The 20,066-nt window shown below is 35.3% G+C and overlaps 1 long non-coding RNA gene across 1 annotated transcript in view; it reads left to right on the top strand.

The window, feature by feature from the left end:
* The window catches only part of LOC132422305 (uncharacterized), a 60,587-nt gene extending 46,974 nt beyond the window's left edge, over positions 1 to 13,613 (top strand). Inside the window, exon 3 of the long non-coding RNA XR_009518844.1 lies at positions 13,583 to 13,613. This is a non-coding gene — a long non-coding RNA (uncharacterized lncRNA). The remainder of the gene's footprint in view (positions 1 to 13,582) is intronic.
* The last annotated feature ends 6,453 nt before the right edge of the window (positions 13,614 to 20,066 follow it).

Here is a 20,066-nt window from a genome sequence, read left to right as displayed (position 1 = left end):
AAAAAAAAAAGAAAATAAACAAATGGAACCTAATTAAACATAAAAACTTTTGCACAGCAAAGTGAACCATCAACAAAACAAAAAGACACAGACTGGGGAAAATATTTTCAAACGATGCTACTGACAAGGGATTAATTTCCAAAATATATCAATACAAACGGCTCATACAGCGTAATGTAAAAAAAAAAAAAACAATCAGAAAATGGGCAGAAGATCTAAATAAACATTTCTCCAAAGAAGACATACAAATGGCCAAAAAGTACATGAAAAAATGCTCAATATCACTAATTATTAGAGAAATGCAAATCAAAACTATAATGAGGAATCTCTCACACCAATTAGAATGGCCATCATTAAAAAGTCTACAAATAGGGCTTCCTTGGTGGCTCAGTGGTTGAGAATCTGCCTCCTAATGCAGGGGACACGGGTTTGAGCCCTGGTCTGGGAGGATCCCATATGCCACAGAGCAACTAGGCCCGTGAGCCACAACTACTGAGCCTGTGAGTCTGGAGCCTGTGCTCCACAACAAGAGAGGCCGTGACAGTGAGAAGCCCGTGCACCACGATGAAGAGTGGCCCCCGCTTGCCACAACTAGAGAAAGCCCTCGCATAAGAAACGAAGGCCCAACACAGCAAAAATAAATAAATAAATTAGTAAACTCCTAACCCCAACATCTAAAAAAAAAAAAAAAAAAAAAGTCTAAAAATAATAAATTCTGGAGAGGGTGTGGAGAAAAAAGGGACCATCCAATACTGTTGGTGGAATGTAAATTGGTGCAGCCCCTATGGAGAACAGTATAGAGGTTTCTTATGAAACTAGAAAAACTGAGTTATCATATGATCCTGCAATCCCATTCCTGGGCATATACCCAGAGAAAATTTTAATTTGAAAAGATACATGAGCCCCAATGATCATAGCAGCACTATTTACAATAGCCAAGACATGTAAGCAACCTAAATGTCCATCGAAAGATGAATGGGTAAAGAAGATGTGATATGTATGTATGTATGTATCTATGTGTATATATATATATATATATATATATATATATATATATATATATATATATATATATATATATACACACACACACACACACACAGACATAATACTCAGCCACAAAAAGATTGAAATAATTCCACAGCAACATGGATAGACCTAGAGATTATCATACTAAGTGAAGTCAGACAGAGAAAGACAAACATCATATGATATCATTTATATGTGCAATCTAAATAAAATTACAAATGAACTTATTTACAAAACAGAAATAGACTCTCAGACATAGAAAATAAACATGGTTATCAAAGCAGGGGGTGAGGGGAGAGATAAATTAGGAGTTTGGGATTAACATATACACACTAACATATATAAAATAGATAAACAATGAGGACCTACTGTATAGCACAAGGAACTATATTCAATATCTTGTAATAAACTATAATGGAAAAGAACGTGAAAAAGAATACACACACACACACACACACACACACACATACACACCCCTGAATAGCTTTACTCTACACTTGAAACTAACCCAACATTGTAAATTAACTATACTTCCATAAAAAATGGTTATAAAAAATAAAATAGTTACTGATCACTCTCAAAAACATCTGAAGCAATACAGCAGAGGTACCAAATAAATGGAATGAGAAGGAGATGATATTTATATTTAATCTCTACATGATCCTTTGAGAGTGTAGCAACATGGACTCATTTGAGGTCAGATCTAACTTCACCTTTGCTTTGTTTGTTTTTAGACCCAAGCAGCAAGGATACCTTTAAATCTGTTGTTGATTTAAATCAGACTATTTTATCCTATGTCTAAATGCATGATTTTCCACTTAACATGATTCTGAATTAACTACTCATTTTTGCTAATTGCTGAAGTGATATGCCTCCTAGGTTAATACCCATATCCTTTAGTGTGACTGATTATAAACATATATACACAGAGTCATGTGTGTTTATTATAACAGGTTAATTTATTAGGAAACTGAGGAACAATTATTTTAAACAAATTGCCCAATTTCATATTTAAATGAGAAATCCAGATTGCAAACTCAAATGTTCTTATCTCAAACTCATTAAAAACTTTAATTTCCTATGAAGTTGAAAATTGATGATTTAAGTATATTGATTTCAAAATAACCCTTCCTGGTATTTTAAATTTAATGTTTTAGTAAAATAATTAGTTTTACACGGAAACAGTTGCATCACATACATTAGACTTTAAAAGGTTAACAAGATATCTTCAGAAATAGTTTCCCCTGACCTATCATTAGATGTCAACAAACAAACAAAAATAACACCAAGATCATAATTTGATGCTTTGGTACAGAGACCTTCTTACTAAGAGAGGAGTTAGCAAAAATAGACATGAAATTAATTCACTCAGCAAACATTAATTGAATGAATATAAGCCCTGGCAGTTTAAGACATTCTGAATGAGGAAAACTTAAGATCTGCTGTGATTGCAAATTAGTTGATGCATCGTAAAAATACAAACAGTACCTATTATGTTGTGCTATTGGGAATAAAGAAATATATTAGAAAAGAATCATCTCAGCTGCAAGTGAGTTTTCAAAAGCTGAACACCCTAGGGATATTGAAAAATAAACCCAGTGCAATGATTATGAAGTATACAAAACATGACTACTGATTTTAGTCCTAATACGGAATGCTTCTACAGAATTTTAATGAAGGCTGAAAGGACTTCATGTAACAATACCCTTTTAGTTAACAATGGGAAAATCTGAAAGAATTAAATGAGAGTTACCATAAAACTTTTGGTACTTTTATTCTAACCTTTACAATAAACTGGTTAAATCAAAGAATATCAGAGCAAACATAAATATTATTATTATTTTTTTAGAAGATGTTGGGGGTAGGAATTTATTAATTTATTTATTTTATTATTTTTGCTGTGTTGGGTCTTCGTTTCTGTTGCGAGGGCTTTCTCTAGTTGTGGCAAGCAGGGGCCACTCTTCATCGCAGTGCGTAGGCCTCTCACTATCACGGCCTCTCTTTTTGTGGAGCACAGGCTCCAGATGCACAGGCTCAGTAGTTGTGGCTCACGGGCCTAGCTGCTCTGCAGCATGTGGGATCCTCCCAGATCAGGGCTAGAACCCGTGTCCCCTGCATTAGGAGGCAGATTCTCAACCACTGCGCCACCAGGGAAGCCTCAATATTATTTTTTTAAATGATTTGGAACAGCATGCTGATCTATATATTTATTTCAAATGAATTTAAAACCAAGTAGGATAGTAAAATAATAAATATACTTCAAACTGAATGTAAAATCTTCTGTTTTGGGCTGAAAACTCTGAAAGCAAATCCAAATAATATAAATGTAGTGTGATGTTAATCCATAAAGTGTTCGATCATTATTAGTAATAAACCAGGAAATGATATTAAATATTTCATTATTATATACACATTTTATTATATAGGTATATTCAACATGCTAGCTAATTATATTAAATATATCCAAGTTGTTGATCAAATAGCTTTTTTTTATGATGAATATATTTTGACAAAATGTCTTTTAAGTATCTTGAAAATCACTGCACATTTTAGTAAAATTTTTAATTATTTTCAATTTTTTGTCTATCCAAAACATAAAAAATGTAGAAACTTTATCATAAAATGTAAGTTAAGTTATAAGTATATGTCTAGTACTAAAAATATTGTTTGCTTAAAATATGTGGGTATTTAACATTTCTCACCTATTATATAACAAACTTAAACACATTAATTCTTTATTCTCACAGTTGTATATATCTATAGCATAAAATAGCTCTAAGTTAATGATGTATCTTTTTTTAAGTTAAATTTTATTGGAGTACTATGTTATTAACACAGTGTTGTGTTAGTTTCTACTGTATAGCAAAATGAAGCAGTTATACATACATATACATACATCCCCCTTTTTTCAGATTTCCTTCCCATTTAGGTCACCAAAGAGCATTGAGTTAAGTTCCCTGTGCTATACAGTAGGTTCTCATTGTTATCTAATTTACACGTAGTATCAATAGTGTATATATGTCAATCCCAATCTCCCAATTCATCCCACACCCCCTTTCCCCCTTGGTAACCATACGTTTGATCTCTACAACTGTGTTTCTATTTCTGCTTTGCAGATAAGATCATCTGTACCATTTTTCTAGATTCCACGTATATGTGTTAATATACTATATTTGTTTTTGTCTTTCTGACTTACTTCACTCTGTATGACAGTCTCTAGGTCCATCCACATCTCTACAAATGACCCAGTTTTGCTCCTTTTTATGGCTGAGTAAAATTCCACTGTATATATGTACCACATCTTCTTTACCCATTCCTCTGTTGATGGACATTTAGGTTCCTTCCATGTCCTGGCTATTGTAAATAGTGCTGCAATGAACATTGGGGTGCATGTGTCTTTTTCAATTATGTTTTTCTCTGGGTATATGCCCAGTAGTGGGGTTGCTGTGTCATATGGTAGTTCTATTTGTAGTTTTTTAAGGAACCTCCATACTGTTCTCCATAGCGGCTGTATCAATTACATTCCCACCAACAGTGCAGGAGGGTTCCCTTTTCTCCACGCCCTCTCCGGCATTTATTATTTGTAGACTTTTCAATAATGGCCACTCTGACAGGTGTGAGGTGATACCTCATTACAGTTATGATTTGCATTTCTCTAATAATTAGTTATGTTGAGTATCTTTTCATGTGCCTCTTGGACATCTGTATGTCTTCTTTGGAGAAATGTCAATTTAGGTCTTCCACCCATTTTTTGATTGGGTTGTTTGTTTTTTGATATTGAGCTCCATGAGCTGTTTTCATATTTTGGAGATTAATCCTCTGTCAGTTGCTTCGTTTGGAAATATTTTTCCCCATTCCAAGGGTTGTCTTTTCATCTTGTTTATGGTTCCCTTTGCTGTGCAAAAGCTTTTAAGTTTAATTAGGTCCCAATTGTTCATTTTTGTTTTTACTTTCATTATTCTGGGAGGTGGGTCAAATAAGATCTTGCTGTGATTTATGTCAAAGAGTGTTCTGCCTAAGTTTTCCTCTAAGAGTTTTGTAGTTTCTGGCCTTACATTTAGGTCTTTAACCCATTTTGAGTTTATTTTTGTGTATGGTGTTAGGGAGTGTTCTAATTTCATTCTTTTACATGTAGCTGTGCAGTTTTCCCAGCACCACGTATTGAACAGGCTGTCTTTTCTCCACTGTATATTCTTGCCTACTTTGTCATAGATTAGGTGACCATAGATGTGTGGGATTACTACTGGGTTTTCTATCATAGTCCATTGATTTATATTTCTGTTTTTGTGTCAGTACCATACCATCTTGATTACTGTAGCTTTGTAGTATAGTCTGAAGTCCGGGAGCCTGATTCTTCTGGCTCCATTTTTCTTTCTCAAGATTGCTTTGGCTATTTGGGGTCTTTTGTGTTTCCATACAAATTCTAAAATTTTTTGTTTTAGTTCTGTGAAAAATGTCAGTGGTAGTTTGATAGGGATTGCATTGAATCTGTAGATTTCTTTGGGTAGTACAGTCATTTTCACAATATTGATTCTTCCAATCTAAGAACATGGTATACCTCTCCATCTGTTTGTATCATCTTTGATTTCCTTCATCACTATCTTATAGTTTTCTGCATACAGGTCTTTTGTCTCCTTACGTAGGTTTATTCCTAGGTATTTCACTCTTTTTGATGTGATGGTAAATGGGACTGCCTCCTTGATTTCTCTTTCTGATCTTTCATTGTTAGTGTATAGGAATGCAAGAGATTTCTGTCTATTAATTTTGTATCCTGCAATTTTACCAAATTCATTGATGAGCTCTAGTAGTTTTCTGGTGGTATCTTTAGGATTTTCTATGTATAGAATCATGTCATCTGCAAGCAGTGACAGTTTTGCTTCTCTTCTAATTTGGATTCATTTTATTTCTTTTTCTTCTCTGATTGCTGTGGCTAGGAGTTGCAAACTATGTTTAATAATAGTGGTGAGAGGGGATACCCTTGTCTTGCTCCTGATCTTAGAGGAAATGCTTTCAGTTTTTCACCATTGAAAATAATGTTTTCTGTTGGCTTGTCATACATGGGCTTTATTATGTTGAGGTAGGTTCCCTCTATGCCCACTTTCTGGAAAGTTTTTTATCATAAATCGGTGTTGAATTTTGTCAAAAGCTTTTTCTGCATCTATTGAGAGGATCATATGGTTTTTACTCTTCAATTTGTTAATATGGTGTATCACATTGAATTGCGTATATTGAAGAATCCTTGCATCCCTGGGATAAATCCCCCTTGATCATGGTGTATGATCCTTTTAGTGTGTTGTTGAATTCTGTTTGCTAGTATTTTGTTGAGGATTTTTGCATCTATGTTCATCAGTGATATTGGTAATTTTCTTTTCTTTTTTTTTTTTTTGTTGTATCTTTGTCTGGTTTTGGTATCAGGGTGATGGTGGCTTCGTAGAATAAGTTTGGGCGCTTTCCTTCCTCTGCAATTTTTTGGAAGATTTTGGAGGGATAGGTGTTAGCTCTTCTTTAAATATTTGTTAGAATTCACCTGTGAAGCCATCTGGTCCTGGACTTTTGTTTTTTGGGAGTTTTTAAACCACAGTTTCAATTTCAGTGCTTGTGATTGGTCTGTTCATATTTTCTACTTTTTCCTGGTTCAGTATTGGAAGGTTGTACTTTGCTAAGAATTTGTCCATTTCTTCCAGGTTGTCAATTTTATTAGCATATAGTGCTTGTAGTATTTTATGATACTTAGTATTTCTGTGGTGCCCATTTTAAGTTCTTTTCCATTTCTAATTTTATTTATTTAAATCCTGTCCCTTTTTCTCTTAATGAGTCTGGCTAAAAGTTTATCAATGTTGTTTATCTTCTCAAAGAACCAGCTTTCAGTTTTATTGATCTTTGCTACTGTTTTTTTTGTTTCTATTTCATTTATTTCTTCTTTGATCTTTATGATTTCTTTCCTCTATTAACATTTTTGTTCTTCTTCTTCTTTCTTCTTTAGCTGCTTTAGGTGTAAGGTTAGGTTGTTTATTTGACTTTTTTCTTGTTTTGTGAGGTAGGATTGTATTGCTATAAACTTCCCTCTTAGAACCACTTTTACTGCATCTCATAGGTTTTGGGTCATTGTGTTTTTGTTGTCATTTTTTCCTAGGTATTTTCTGATTTCGTCATTGGTTTCTTCAGTGATCTCTTGGTTATTTAGTAGCATATTGTTTAGCCTCCATGTGTTTTTGTTTTTTGCATTTTTTTCCCTGTAATTGATTTCTAACCACAAAGCATTGTGGTCAGAGAAGATGCTTAATACGATTTCAATTTTCATAAATTTACTGAGGCTTCATTTGTGACCCAGGAGGTGATCTCTCCTGGAGAAGGTTCTGTGTGCACTTGAGAAGAACGTGTATTCTGCTGCTTTCGGATGGAATATCCTATAAATATCAATTAAGTCTATCTCGTCTAATGTGTCTTTTAAAGCTTCTGTTTACTTATTAATTTTCTGTCTGGATGATCTAGCCACTGTTGTAAGTGGGGTGTTAAAGTCCCCAATATTACTGTGTTATTGTTAAGTTTGCCTTTTATGGCTGTTAGCATTTGCCTTATGTGTTGAGGTGCTCCTATGTTGGATGCATAAATATTTACAATTGTTCTACCTTCTTCTTGGGTTGATCCCTTGATCATTATGTAGTGTCCTTCCTTGTCTCTTGTAATAGTCTTCATTAATAGTCTATTTTGTCTGATGTGAGTATTGCTACTCCAGCTTTCTTTTGATTTCCATTTGCATGGGATATCTTTTTCCATCCCATCACTTTCAGTGTGTATGTGTCCCTAGGTCTGAAGTGAATCTCTTGTAGACAGCATATATACTGGTCTTGTTTTGTATCCACTCAGCCAGTTTGTTTTCTTTTGTTTGGAGCATTTAATCCATTTACATTTAAGGTAATTATCAATATGTTTGTTTCTATATTACTATTTGCTTAATTGTTTTGCATATGGTTTTGTAGGTCTTTTTCTTCTCTTGTGTTTCCTGCCTAGAGAAGTTCCTTTAGCATTTGTTGTAAAGCTGGCTTGGTGGTGCTGAATTAACTCAGCCTTTGCTTGTTTGTAAAGCTTTTGATTTCTCTGTTGAATCTGAATGAGATCCTTGCTGGGTAGAATAATTTTGGTTGTAGGTTCTTCCCTTTCATCACTTTAAATATGTCCTGCCACTCCCTTCTGGCCTGCAGAGTTTCTGCTGATAAATCAGCTGATAACCATATAGGGGTTCCCTTGAATGTTATTTGCTGCTTTTCTTTGTATTTAATTTTTGTTAGTTTGATTAATATGTGCCTCAGCATGTTTCTCCTTGGGTTTATCCTCTATGGGACTCTCTGTGCTTACTGGATTTGATTATTTCCTTTCCCATGTTAGGGAAGTTTTCAACTATAATCTCTTCAAATATTTTCTAAGGCACTTTCCCTTTCTCTTCTTCTTCTCTGACCCCTGTAATTCGAATGTTGGGGCATTTACTGTTGTCCCAGAGATCTCTGAGACTCTCTTCATTTCTTTTCATTCTTTTTTCTTTATTCTGCTCCATGGCAGTTATTTCCACCATTGTATCTTCCAGCTCACTTATCCGTTTTTCCACCTCAGTTATTTTGCTATTGATTCCTTCTAGTGTATTTTTCACTTAAGTTATTGTGTTTTTCATCACTGATTGTTTGTCCTTTAGTTCTGTTTGTTCTCTATGTCCTTGTTAAACATTTCTTGTATCTTGTTGATCTGTGCCTCCATTCTATTTCTGAAATCTTGGGTCATCTTTCCTATCAATACTCTGAATTTTTTTTCAGGTAGATTGTCTATTTCCTCATTTGTTTTGGTTTTGAGGGTTTTTACCTTGCTCCTTCATCTGCAACATATTTCTCTGTTGTCTCATTTTGTCTAATTTAGTATGTTTGTGGTTTTCTTTCCACAGGCTACAAGGTCGTAGTTCCTCTTGATTCTGCTGTATGAGGAACAGAAGCCTGGTGGATGAGGTTGGTCCAGGGGCGTGTGTAGGCTCCCTGGTGGGAGGGACTGTTGCCTGTGCTTTAATGGGTGGAGCTGAGTCTTTTCCCTCTGATGGGCAGTGTTGCATCAGGTGGTATGTTTTGAGCTGTCTGTGAGCTTAGTATGACTTTAGGCAACTTGTCTGCTGATGGTGGGGCTGTGTTCCTGTCTTCCTTGTTGTTTGGCGTGAAGTGTCCAGCACTGGAGCCTGAAGGGAGGTTGGTGGAGCCTCCTCCTGGTGTTGAGATGGATATCACTGGGAGAACATACACTGATTAATATTCCCTGGGCCCAGGAATTCTCTGGTGGTCCAGCATCCTGGACTTGATGCTCCCACCCTGGAGGCCCAGGCCTGACCTCTGGCAGGGGAACCAAGAGCCCGCAAGCTGCACTGTGTGGCCAGAGAAAAAAGAAAAGAAAAAGAAAAGGAAAAGAAAATAAACAGACAAACAAAACCCAAGACAAATAGCAAAAACTAACAAACAGCAACAACAACACAACACACACACGTACAAAAAGAAGAAAACAGACCCACCAAATCCAAGATAAATGATAGCAACAAAACCAAACTAACAGAAACAAAGTAGCAGACAGACAAAAAAGAGGAAAAAAAGAAAAAAAGAGAACGAACAAACAAAAGAATTAAAAAATGAGAACAATCAATATGGACTAAACTAACAAAAAATGAGAAATAAAAAAGAAACAGAAAGCAAAAAAAAAAAGCAAAGAAAGCATAAAATAAATGCATAGAAACAATCAAAAAAAGAAAATAATAATAAAATACAAAGAAACAAAGAAAAAAACAAAACCAGACAACAAGAAAATGTAAAGTCAAAATAGAAAAATAAAAAATATATATATTAAAAAATATAAACGACAACACCATCCACTGAACAAAACAAAACAAAAAGAATAATAGTAATAATATTTTCCTGGGTCCTATTCTGTCAGTGTCCTTGTTCCCAAAATGAGCCACAGCCAATCCTGTCTCCCCAGGAGGCCCTCCAATACCTCTAGGTAGCTCTCTGAACCTGCTGTGGGCACTTTGGGGCCAGCTAAGACTAACTTGGCCCAACTCCTACATGTACTTGGCCCCAAAGTCCACTACTGCTAAGGCTACACCAGTAACAGTTGTAGGAACACTTGTCTATTCAGGTGTTCCACAGATGCAAGATTTATCAAGCCAGTCATGGAGATGTAATCCACGGCTTGTGCAGCTGCAGGAAAGATTCCCATTCCTCTTCCTTAGTCCCACTGCCGCTGGGGCTCAGCTTTGGTTTTGGCCCCACCCCTGTGTGTGCACTGCCCTCAGGCGTCTGTTTCTGGCCCAGGTAAGAGGGAGCAAAAGCAGCGGCTGATTGAGGCAGACATTCCCTCAGGCCAGGGAAGGGTATGGCAGCCACAACTAGGGTGTGCGTGAATTGCCTGCAGTGGCGGGGACTGACAGGCAGTTGCTATGGTCTGGGGCACACTCTCTCTACTGGGAGCTCCTCCCAGTGCCTGCGAAGGCCAAAGAAGCTGGCAAGTGGGGAAAAGGGTTGTATTGGTGGCCCTGCCCCTTGTGTGCCATCAACAATGACATCTTGCTTCTATGGTATCCCAGGCTTTTTTTGCAAACTTTCCCGGTTGTGGAGCTCCTTACTCCTGTCCCTTCGGGCTGTCTTTTCACAGCCAAGAGCTGTCCCCTCCCTGGGTCCATGCTCCAAGCCCCGCTTTCCAGCACCAAGACCCCTTCCAAAACAAGAGACTCACAACTCAGGGTGGGTTGCTCAGAGCTGTGGTGCAGACCATGCACACAGTTCTTACTTTTTTCCTGTCTTCCACAGGCCATCCCCTGAATTCTCCTTTGATCTGCTGTGTTCTTCTTTGATCCCCCAAAGGTCTCTTCCTATCCCAGCTGACTCCCAATGAGGGAGTTTTTCTGAGTGCGAGGACCTCCCCTCACTTTCAGCTTCCTGCCAGGGCTGCTGGTCCCTTTTTTGATTCCTCCTCATTTTTTTTCTTTCTTTCATCCTACCTGGTTGTGAGGGGATTTTTCTTGTGCTTTTAGGAGTCTGAGGTCTTCCACTAATGTCCAGCAGGTGCTCAAGAATTGTTCCATTTGTAGATGTATTCTTGACATACTTGTGAGGAGCAACGAATTCTATGTCCTCCTATTCCGCCATCATCAATGATGTATCTTTTCAACATAAGTACACCTTTCTCTCTTTGTACATTTCTTTATAGCAGATGCTGACAATCCCCCAACTTTATTTCCTCATTTGTAGTACTTCAGTGCATGCTGTACTAATTTATGACTGCAAACATCTGGACTCTTTGCCTGAAGTTGCTTTGGTTTTAGTAGCCTGCTTTGCCAACCATAGTTAGACTGGAAGTGCCAGGAAAATACTTTCCCCAGGGAGTAGCCTTCAACCAATGGCTGATGGTAGTTGTTGTATAAATACCTTGAGGCAGGGAGCAACTCTGAGATGGACATTCTAAAGTAACTTCCAGCATATTCTCAACAAGTTTAAACTTCAGTCACACACAATGGTAGCTGTATTCATAATAACACCTTTATTAACCATTATTTTTCTGTCTCTTCTCTCCCTATTCCTACTCTCAAAGTATTATTTATTTCACCTTCCAAACAAACAAATTTCCCACATACCTTTGTCTCACGTTTTACTTTTGGAGGAATCCAAACTTAGATATATCCTCTGCCTATATTCTGACTTACAATATTACTACTATCTGTAATGTTATTATCTGAGGCAAAGTCTAGACCTCTCGAAGGAATTCCAATAGTGTGTATCTGGGGGTAATTATTCCTGAGCTTGAATCTCAAAACACACAGGAATGTCACATTAATAAGATAGATAAATATCTTGAGTATTTGAATTCTAACATTTATTACAACTCAGACTCAAGTTTAGTTTATCATTCTATTGTCAGTAAAATAAATCTATTCCAATTTTCCTCTAACTATTTTTAGAATCTGTAGTTTTCAAGCACATTTGTTTCAAAAACCTGCAAATCACCATAGACTTTCATATAAAGAGTATTTAGTACTGGTGGAGGATTACAAATAGACAGTCATATTTTGACACTCTTCCTCTAGAGGTGAGGTCATGTCACTTCCCCTTGAATTTAAGACAGGCCTAGGACAGTTTTGAGTAATAGAGTATGACAAAAGTTACTCTCTGCTAGCTGGCAGACTCAGTTCTCTCTTGTAACCCAGCTACTATGCTGTGAGCACACAACCACATATAGAGGAACCTTGCCCTAGGCCTACTGGGATGGTCAATCCAGCATACAGTTACCAGCCACATAGATTAATAAACTTGAAAGTAAATCCTTGAGCCCCAGTAGAGCTGTCCTGTTGACAACATGTACAAAAGATAAGATGCCCGGCTGAGTGGAAATGATGGCCCACAAAACTATGAGTAAAATATCTGTTTAAAGCCACTAAGTTATAATAAAACAGTTTCTGAAGCAGCAATAGACAACTGTAAATGTAGCATTCAGGCCTTGAAGGGAATGATCTATTGACACATGTGCTTTTGAAAGCAAAGAACATTTTAAAAGTTTCCTGGTAGCTATTAGTAAAGGATTTTGACCACGTTTTCACACACAAAAACAAATTCAGTATAATTTACTAGTTTAAGTTTAAGAGACATCTCTTAATTCAGTTCGTAAAAAAAATTTTGTGATGTATGAATACTACTGACTTGATGAATCTATTTAAACTCTTTATCCTGTCAATTTATTGTGTCCTATATAAAATCAAGAATATAGTTTAAATGCATTTGGCATCCTATACCTTTATAGCACTTTGGTAATATTTAATGACATATCACTAACTATGCATGTTCAAATGGCCTTATATATTTTTGGCAACTTCTTAAGAAATATGCACCATGAAGACCAAAATGACTTAAGTGGTTACACCCTGTAGTTTAAATGCTTATTTATGAATCAAATAGGTAATATGTAGTTAAATAACAGAACTATGAAATAATATGTCTTACAGTTTTATTAAAAATATGAAGAAATACAATGGAATAAAGTGATAATGTGTCTGCAACTATTTCTTTTTTTTTATGGTTAGGCACAGGAAGTAATTATACCAATCTTGGATTAAGGCTGCATTGGGAAATTATTTGATTCTTAAAAGTGATAAAATAATAATAGCTGATGACATATATTAAGCAATTATTATGTAATTTGAATTTTCCTTAAAATATATCTAATTGTTAAATCAAATACGCTAAATAGATAATGTTTTATTTTAAATGAAAAAAACCCACAATTTCAATGTGGTAATTTGCTCTAAATTCACAAAGGAAATAAATAAAATGCATAACATTTTATCTGAAATTTATCTGACCACAAATGAGTACTTTCTTATGTTTCACATTGCTTCTTTAACTTTACATATGTTGCTCATTAAAAGAATAACTTTTTTTCATATCACTTAACCCTGTGCATGGTGTCTGTGTATTGTTATTTTTTTCACTCTGTAAGAACTTTACACTCAGGACAACTTTTCATATGTTTTTTTCCCCAGCAGCTAGAAGAGATGCCTGATGAAATTACAACTGATAATATATAGTACATATTATGTATGTTTAAGTACATATATACATATTTAATATTATAACATTTTATTTAAATTTTTATTATATTCAGTCCTATAGGTAGTTTTTCCTGATTTTTTACACCAGACTAGTTCTGCCATTAGAGTCTCAGCCAAGGGCCTCATTTCCCAACTTGTAGAACAATCTATCCTGTCTGGTGTTCCACTATATTCTGAGCACCTAACAGTGCAAGGCAAATAGTAGAGACTCAATGTCAAATAAAATTTAACAAGGTTGATCCTAATAAAAATTTCTGTCAACTATGGGCTTTTCCACTGATATTTCCTATATTTCAAAATTGAATTTTCTGAAATTTGAAGACAAAATTTTGTAATGATTTTAAATTGCTTCATTTATTTTTTCTAATGGACGTGATCATTTTTTAATAAAAGCAACACTTATTTTTCAAGTACAAATCCAATCAGATTAATTTTATGTTGGTGAACAAGGTTTCCATAGACCCACTAGCTGAACGTTTAAAATTAGTTTGTATTAAGTTCATAGTTCTTAATTTCATTGACACTTGTCCTCACTTTGTATTGCAAAATCTTCATTTCCACTGAAACACACCAACACACACACACACACACACACACACACACAATTGTTTGGTGTATCCTTAGAAGGTCCCATGCCTGTTCTTAATGAAGTCTTTTTTGCTATTTTGTGACATCCTCCATGTTAGTTTTCTGCCTCTCTCAAACAACTTGAATCACTTGCACAATTGCCAACATTGATTATTCTGAGGACAGTTTAGAGTACTAACTACAAAATTACCAGGCTTGCTATTGAGATTTTATAAAATATCAAGGCATTGCTGAAATCATCATGTTCTACGCCTTGCAAATAGGTGAAGAATGACTTTCTCCTCAAGTTTGGGTTATAATAGATTACCTGGACCTGAGCTGCTGTTCTTGTTTCCTAATGCTGGGGAGACAGGTCCACCAATTTATCCCAAAGTCTAGTCTACTGGGTTGGGCCAGGGGATCAATACAGAACTCTGTCTATTCTCATAATTCCTTTTCTTTCCATCACACACACTCATCTAATAAATTTTTCCATGCTTTTCTCTTTACCAAATATTTAAATTTAAATGTAAAAATAATACATTCAATTGCAGTAACTGGGACATTAAAAACTATATAAGCTCAATTTCTAAACTCATAAAAATTTGGTACAATCTGTCTTATAAATATATGCAAGTCCTACACAGAAAGATAGCTAATTAGTTTTATTTTTCCTCGAATGGGTCTGCACTTATTTTTAATAAATTATTTTTATATAATGGACATATTTTAATAGGTCATGAAAATTCATGTTTTGATTAGTAACTTAATCATCTCTCTCCATAGACACTCATATTATTTAAACTGGGTTATATCTGGTACCATAATAAATAATATTATATTAAAAACTACAACCATCTACATGTATCTGTGAGTGTCTAAGGAAGACCCAATAAAAAATGTTTTATTATACACTGTCTCCTTGTTTCTTCTATTTGTTAGAAAAAAAAATGATATTCTCAAAAATGTTTTTTCTGTCCCACATGTTCCCAAACCCAAAATTACTTATCCAAGTGGGTCTTCTGCAATGAAATAAACAGATTGCCCTGGAAAAATCTGTTTTATTTATGAAACATAAAGATAAGCCATATGAGAAGGGGGAGAGAAACAGAATTTATAGTGATTTTGCATGTGAGGAGGAATTGAGGTTTATGGGCAAAGGGACTGGAAGGTTTATAAACATTGAGAAGGGCTTCCCTGGTGGCACAGTGGTTGAGAGTCCGCCTGTTGATGCAGGGGACACAGGTTTGTGCCCCAGTCCAGAAAGATCCCACATGCTGTGGAGCGGCTAGGCCGTGAGCCATGGCCACTGAGCCTGCGCATCCGGAAGCCTGTGCTCCGCAACAGGAGAGGCCACAACAGTGAGAGGACCGCGTACCACCAAAAAAAAAAAAAAAAAAAAAACAAAGAAAAACATTGAGAAGAAGAAAATATTTCCTATGATTATTTATGAATTGGAAACCTTTTTCCTATGATTATTTATGAATTGGAAACCTTTTAATGTACTTTTAGAAGAAATACATTAAGTTATTTTAATAAACTTGTGGGTTTTTTATGATACTGTCTTAATTTTGATTTTTTTTAAGATTCCAGGATATATACATTTCCTGTATTATAATTTCCTTGTGTTTCTACATAAGTGAGTGGCTAAAATGGGATTCCCAACCCAACATGAGTGTTACTTAGGTTCACTTCAATGTCATGATACATATTTAACATAAATTTACTTACTAACGCCATATCCCTTCAGAAACGTATGCTAAGTTGTAGGATCACCCTGATAAAATGGATATACATAATAATATGGCATACTTATAATTTAATAATCAAAAAATTTTAATGTAATATTCAGTAATGACAATAATTCATTGACAAGCGATAAGCCATTGATTAAAAAAAGAAGTTACTTTTACTGGATTATAATTTCAATAGACTTTTTACATTTTACAAATGAAAACTAATATAGTTTATAAAAATGGCATAATTTTTTTGCACTATCAAGGACTGAGAATTAAGTACATTTCTGTTATGAAAATACGCTGAGGTACTTATAGCTTAATCTTTAAAGTATATTTTATTATAGAAGATTATTTCTGTCAATACTGAGAGCTACCCAATATTTCAGTTCCCAAATACAATTGAAAAATCCAATAAATTTTAAACCAATAGTGTTTATCCTAGAACAATAAATTACTATACAAATTTGTGTTATATATTACTTCTAAATTCTAAGGCTGGTTAGTAATTTCCTGTTCCAAGTAACAGAAAACAAATAAAAGAAGGAGAAATCAATGATTTCTTATCTTAAATAAATCTGAGATCCCTCCAACGTGTTATCAGAGGTTTATAGAATTTTAAGCTATATATCTGGCTGCTGTCTTAAATGTCTGCTAAGCTAAATCCCTCACTCTATACATGAAGACAGTAGTCTCTAAGAAAGGAAAGTGGTGTCATGCAAAAGAGATCTTACCTTCTAGTTTTGTTTTATTAACTGATTTATTTCAGTAGAAACAACTAGTAAGTCAGAGTCATAGTCATACCTTTGTCTTCTAATTCTGAGTTTTTTGTTGTTTTCATTTACTGGGTCATATCCGAAACATATTATATTAAGTCATAGCATGGTTGGTTAATTTGGAAGCAGTTGTGACAGGCACACACACACAAAAGAGTAACATAGTAAAAGAAATGTCTATTTCATAAAGCTTATGTAGAAAAAAGGCTTATGAAGATGATATACCTTCCCTAGCAAAAGGATAGAAAAAATTACATTGAATGTCTTTAAATATTGAGCTCTATGTAGCAATACCAATTAGTTCAAGCTCATAAATAAAATAGTACTATGGAAAAAATAAAAAAGCTTCACTATCAAGATTAATTTTTCTTTAATTATTAGATTCTAGTTTTTTTGTTTGTTTGTTTTTGTTTTTGCTGTACGCGGGCCTCTCACTGTTGTGGCCTCTCCCGTTGCGGAGCACAGGCTCCGGATGCGCAGGCTGAGCGGCCATGGCTCATGGGCCCAGCCGCTCCGCGGCATGTGGGATCTTCCTGGACAGGGGAACGAACGCGTGTCCCCTGCATCGGCAGGCGGACTCTAAACCACTGCGCCACCAGGGAAGCCCAGATTCTAGTTATGATAAGATTTATAGCTATATTTACCATGTCTACCATGAAATAACATTCTCTGAATTTCTGCTTTGTTTTCAATGTTGTCAGCAATCTCTGACAGAATTAAAATTTACCAACACTGAGTTAACCATAATAAAAGGATTTATAAGCAGAAAAAAAATCACAGGACACATTAAGAGACCAATGCTTACAAAGAAGGGTACCCTTGTAAGGAGTCAGAACAGGGACTCTAATGCTCTGCAGTTGCTGTCAGCCACCAACCTCCTTGGTGTTCCCTTTCATTCATTAGGACTCTGGATCTGGTTCAGTGACTTGAAGTGCCTAGACCAGAACATCGTATTACATGGGATAATCACCCAAATGTTTGTTAAATGAATCAATGAGTACAGATCATATCCTCTGGGTGCTAGCTAGTATAGCCTTGAAAACATTAGTGACAATCCCAGTAACCTTAACCTCTTTGGAGAACATCGTGGCACATACAATTTGATCAGACACAGTGTATAATGATCAAACCCTGTTTTTGATGTTTGCTGACAGTTTTTAAGCCTCATCTCTCCCACTTCCCCTTTATCTCACATCTGGGCAACCTGATAATAAAACCTGGATGCTCCTTGCTTTGACACAAGTGGTAGTTTCAAACCACACATGCCCCTTCCATAGCATAGGAATCCTTAGCACAGCCTTACCCACTAACACTATAGAAACCTCAAACCAGTTTCCTGTCCTTGCACTCTTAAGCTATTTTAAGACCAGCTTAGATCTGCTCTTATCAGGAGCCTCAATATGTGAGTAATAAAATAAAACTTTTCATACCTTCTTGGTTTGTGTGTAGTGTCATCTGTCTTGATATCTGAAACAAATTTTGAGTGGAGGGGTCTATTCTTCCCTGTAGCATGGTCACAACAGAGTATAGACCAGAAGATACATCTGTAACCTGCTGCTTCTTGGTGCATACACTGAACTCATCCTAGTGCCTGCCCTTTCATTAGGACTGCTTGCTCAATTATGCTTTAAATTCCCACTAAATCCAAATATTCTTTCAAGAAATTCTTTTGTTCACTTAAGTTAGCCACAGTCTGAATTTTTTACTTATATTCTATATCTCAATTGATTTATATGCAATTTGTTCTTTGTTCTTTTTTGTGGTTTTCATATTCTAAAAGGTTTATTTATTATTCTGTAATCAAAAGTCAAACACACATATATTCTAATATGCTTATTTTAAATTTATTATGTGTAACTGTGATGGTTAATGTTATTTGTCAATTTGATAGGGCCACAGAGTGCTCAGGTATTTGGGTGACACATTATTCTGCATGTGTCTGTGAGGCTGTTTTAGATGAGATTAGCATTTCAATCAGACTGAGTAAAGCAGGTTACCCTCCCTAAGGTGGATGGGACTCATTCATCAGCTGCAGGCCTGATGAAAACAAAAAGGCTGATCCTTTTGCACGTAAGAGGGAACTCCTGTCTGACTGCTTTTATCTGAAACTATTTTTCTCCTGCCTTTGAATTCCAACTGAAACACTGGTTTTTCCTGGGTTTCAAGCTTACTGACGACCTTTGACTGGAAGTTATACGATCAGCTCTCCTGGATCTTCAGCTTGCTGACTGCAGATCTTGGAATTTGCCAGCCTCCCTATTGTGAATATATATATATATATATATATATATATATATATAGAGAGAGAGAGAGAGAGAGAGAGAGAGAGAGAGAGAGAGAGAGAGAGAGAGAGAGAGGGAGAGAGAGTGTTTCTTTGGAGAACCCTGAGTAATTCAGTACTTTTCATATTTTTCCTATTTTCCTGTTTACTATATTTCATGTTTACTAAGTCATTTGTAAAACTTAAGAGAATTAAACATTGATGAAAAAAGTACAGCTATAGAATTGTCTGCTGAGATAAAGTTATTTAAATGTCAAAATCAAGAGAGCTGAAATCTAGAGACTGGAGTTGAGAAGCAATATACTGCAGGATTCTACATCTGATATTTAAAAAACATTTTTATGATGCTTGAATTTGAACAACATTTCACATAAGTGTGTATAATATTTGAAAGCCTATTCCCTCAAAAGTCCACTGAATGCTAGTGTACTAATAGCATATAGCTACTTCAGAGGAATGAAGTCACTAGGGTTAGGTGTCCTCCAAATGTAATGTTCCAAGGATTGCTTATATAAAAACTATTGCATATTTCCCTACTGGTTTGTTATTTTATTTACTTACAAGGAATACCATGTGATGTTCTATACAATTAAAGCCCAATTTTAATTAAAACCTAATATTAAGCTTGAATATACGATACTGCTATACTCATAGTTCTCATTAAAATGTATATATTTTAACTAAAATTTTCACTCATCCCACTCCTTATGATCTGCCAAGTCATGTGCTGTCACTGTTACCTCAGTCATTGAGATGTTAATAACTGACCTCAATTTTAGGAATTACTCCGAAATTTGTTTTAGTACTGTGCCTATAATGAAAGTACCATAGAAAATATATTTTTCAAGTTTTGCAACTCATTGGGCATATATTATCAATAAACTTCAGCTATTTGCATATTTTACAAGTAGACCATTTTCTCCACCGGAATATAGTGCTAGATTCTTTACTTGGAATTATCAAAGTAATTACTGTGTTATTATCAATATTCATGAACTCACTCATGAATCAAAATATACTTCTTATGTTAACTCACTTGTAACATAAGCTGCTAT

Source organism: Delphinus delphis, chromosome 3 (assembly GCF_949987515.2).
Source record: "Delphinus delphis chromosome 3, mDelDel1.2, whole genome shotgun sequence".
In the NCBI taxonomy this organism is placed as follows: Eukaryota; Metazoa; Chordata; class Mammalia; order Artiodactyla; family Delphinidae; genus Delphinus; species Delphinus delphis.
The sequence above is the reverse complement of the archived record's forward strand: the minus strand, read 5'-3'. Positions and strand labels throughout refer to the sequence as shown.